General features: G+C 51.1%; 1 long non-coding RNA gene and 1 pseudogene across 1 annotated transcript; both read left to right on the top strand.

Annotated features, from left to right (window-relative positions):
- Nucleotides 1-1,130: 1,130 nt before the first annotated feature.
- On the top strand, nucleotides 1,131-2,159 carry LOC139181656 (uncharacterized). Its single transcript, XR_011565437.1, has 3 exons — nucleotides 1,131-1,239; nucleotides 1,697-1,774; nucleotides 2,148-2,159. It is a non-coding gene; the product is annotated as an uncharacterized lncRNA (long non-coding RNA).
- On the top strand, nucleotides 2,160-2,562 carry LOC139181516 (protein BEX4-like; annotated as a pseudogene).
- The last annotated feature ends 1,132 nt before the right edge of the window (nucleotides 2,563-3,694 follow it).

Below are 3,694 nucleotides of genomic sequence, written 5' to 3'. Positions count from 1 at the left end.
GTACTCTTGCCTGGAAAATCCCATGAACAGAGGAGCCTGGTAGGCTGTAGTCCATGGGATCGCTAAGAGTCGGACACGACTGAGTGACTTCAGCTTTCACTTTTCCCTTTCATGCATTGGAGAAGGAAATGGCAACCCACTCCAGTGTTCTTGCCTGGAGAATCCCAGGGACGGCGGAGCTGGTGGGCTGCCGTCTATGGGGTCGCACAGAGTTTGACATGACTGAAGCGACTTAGCCGCAGCAGCAGCAGAAGTGCACAAAGTGATATGTCTAGGATTTACTTCAAAGATAATCTCTAAGGTGAAAGTGGGTAAGGGGATATAGATTAAACAAGATTGACCATGAGTTGTCCCGATACATTTTCAGTTGTTGCGTACACTCAGTGATGAGTACGTTGCCTTTCATGATACTGTTCTATTTTTGCGTATGTTTGAAATTTTCCATATAAAAGATAAAGTTAATGTGAACTATAAATAGAAGAAATTTTTAGTCAAAAATAGGAACAAAACAAAAAAGTGTGAAATAATTAGAAACAACACCATCTCCTTGGCTCATTTCCTGTTCCCCACTCTCCCCCCATGCATTTGTGTTCAGAGAAAATAAGAAACCGGGGGACAATCATGATAAGGAGAATAACAGCTTGGGAGTGAAGTGGGTGGGACAACTTGCTCATCACAGATATTCTTGCATTAATTTTGTTTTTTTAGATATTGCATTAAAGTGTGATTATCTTAAGTGCTGAGGGGTTTAGCATCCCCATACAATGCTGCGCCTAAATCCCGGCAGGTGGAGGGGGTGTATCCTGGGTGCAGAGGAGGGAAAAGGCAAGTCCTCAGAAGAGAAATGGGAATGGCTATCGGCCCCTGGGAAGATAGTGCCCTTAGGTGGCCGGCAGAGAAAGGCCCAGGAACACGTGAAGAAAGGAGGGTTTCTACGTGCCGGCTTCCTGGACAAGTGTCACAGGGCGGCGGGTGGTGGTGGTGAGGACTGAGGGGCAAACGGAAAGTGTGGTGTGCACCACCAAGGGCTCTGCGAGACCCCGAGGGCAGGAGGGCGGGGGCGAGGGCGTGGCTTTCCATTGTGACACAAGCCCCACGTGACCGGCCAGTGCCTAGTCTTGCTTGCACGCCCCGCTCTCGCGTCGGACCCCGGCTCGCCTCTTGGTACCTGCTCCGGGTGGCCGTGAGGGAGCGCGGGCCGGGGACGACCCCTAAGAGCAGGAGAAGCGAGAGGAGCAGGTAAGGGACCCAGAGTGGGGTCGGCAAAGGTGGCGCGGGCGAGCGGACGCAGCCTGAGGACCTCTCCTCGGGAGTCCGTTGCCTCGGAGTGGAGACTGCAGCTCCAACGCCACCCCGCCCCCGCCCCGACACCGGGCGTTTGGCCGCCGAAAGCGGTAGGCCTTCCCGGGGGCTTGGGTGGGGGACGGGCCGGGAGGCCTTAAGGCCGCAGGCCCTTGCTAACACCTGCTTCTCGCACCGTAGCGAGCTTTTCCCCACACCCCTGCCCCCGCCCCCGTTCTTCTCGGGTTATAAAATGTTTGGTCGGCGTGGCGTGTGGGGACTGAGAAGGGGGCGGTTGAGCCTGGGATCGGGGGCACACTGGGTAGGGGTGGCTGGGGGGTAGGGGACGCGGGGCCAGGAAGGAGCCGAGCGCCTGGCTGTAGCAGCCCCCTGCCCCCACCCCGACCCTCTGCAGGTCTGCGAGTCGAAGTGTTGCAGCGGCGCACTTGCAGCAAGAATCGGAAGGAGCAGGAGACAGCAAGGATAGGCCCAGGTCGGTGCGAGGGACAGTTGGGGCGGTGGGGGGCGGTGGGGGGACGGTGGGGGGCGGTGGGGGGGAACGTGGGGAAAACCCTAAGATTCCAAATGCTCCCTGCAACCCCGTCCTCCATATTGGTGCCTGCAGAGACCTGGGCCTGGATCGGGCAGGGAAAATGGGGGGTTTGGGGCGCGGGAGGGGGGTAGTGCTCGGACTGGGGGGCTTCCTAGAGGGCGTAGGAGGCCTCCCAGGTGGGAAAAGGAAAAATTTGAAAAGCCTTTGACCACCAGGGCTGGGAAGCCTGAGAGGTGCGTAGTAGGGGCCTCTGTCCTCGGTGCTGATCATTCCATCCAGAAAATAGCCCCTTGTTGCATCTTCTGTCTCCTAGGAGCAATGGCTTTCCAAAGAGGAACGAGCAATAGAAAGTTTCAACATGGAAGATGCCCAACAGGAAAACGAACGAGGAGACCAGGCCTCTTTGAAGACTGGAGAGGAATCACGCGACTTGGGAGGGGGCAAAGTCCAGAAGTCTGGAGGAAATATCAGACTGGGATGGGTTAGACGACTTGTCCCTAATTTTCGATGGGCTATAACCCAACAGGCGTATTGATCACAATGAAGTGGGAAATAATGTAGAAAAGCAGATGGGGCAGATAATAGAAATCAAGGGAAAGACTAAGAAGCAGCAGATGAGACATCATGTGCCCTATCAAACTCCTGAACCTGACAATCATTGTGAGTTTTGCCTTATACCTTGAATGTTAAAGAGGTTTCCTGAGGTTAATAAAATGGCCTCTGCTCTACATGCTTGTAGTTTCTGTGAGTTACTTTTTCTGTAAATCTTTCGGTGTTTCCACTTACCAGTTTCTAACTGAATACTATTTTGTCTCATTGTATAACTTTCTGTCAGCAGGGCAATTTCATTCAGTTATAAGAAAAAGTATTCTTTTCATAATATGAAATTAATAAAGCAGTTTTTAAAGCAATCTTCCTGGTACACACCTTGTTTTATTTTTTGTTAATGTTACCTTTCCTCTTCTAGCTCCCTAGACACAAAATATCAATTGTCTTTGGTGATTTTTTGTCCTCAACCAACCAGGAAGGATCATATTCATAATTCAATATCTGATAGAACTTTAAGAATGCATTGTTGTTGTTGTTTAGTCGCTAAGTTGTGTCCAACTCTTTGCAATCCCATAAACTGCAGCATGCCAGGTTTCCCTGTCCTTCACTATCTCCCTGAGTTTGCTCAAACTCATGTCCATTGAGTCAGTGATGCCATCCAACTATCTCATTCTTTGTTGTCCGCTTCTCCTCCTGCCCTCAATCTTTCTCATCAGGGTCTTTTCCAATGAGTTGGCTCTTTGCATCAAGTGGCCAAGTATTGGAGCTTCAGCTTCAGCACCAGTCCTTCCAATGAATATTCAGGGTTGATTTTCTTTAGGATTGACTGGTTCGATCTCCTTGCATGTCCTACTGTTTTCGAGGAGTGTGAGTCCACCATCTTCATAAAAATACCTTAGTGGGGGAAGCTCTTTGAGAATGTGGGACCTCTGGTTTCTATCCTGTAGAACAAGAGCGCTACTTAGTCCTCTCAGTCGTGTGACTGTGCGACCCTAGGGACTGCAGCCTGACAGGCTCCTCTGCCCATGAGGATTCTGAATATTGGAGTGGGTTGCCATGCCCTCCTCCAGGGGATCTTCCCAACTAGGGATTGAACCCAGGTCTCCCACATTGCAGGCAGATTCTTTACAAGCTGAGCCACCAGAGAAGCCCAGAACCAGAGTGGGAACTCCAAATGATCCCGTTTTTAGTAAGCTTTCCAGGTAATTCTAGTGTATATCACTAGAGGCCACTATTGTATGTGTGTATGTTGGAAAGTGAAGTGTTAGTTGCTCAGTCCTGTCTGACTCTGCGACCACATGGACTCTAGCT

Source organism: Bos indicus, chromosome X (genome assembly GCF_029378745.1).
Source record: "Bos indicus isolate NIAB-ARS_2022 breed Sahiwal x Tharparkar chromosome X, NIAB-ARS_B.indTharparkar_mat_pri_1.0, whole genome shotgun sequence".
Lineage (NCBI taxonomy): Eukaryota > Metazoa > Chordata > Mammalia > Artiodactyla > Bovidae > Bos > Bos indicus.
This window is presented reverse-complemented; position numbering and strand designations above follow the sequence as displayed.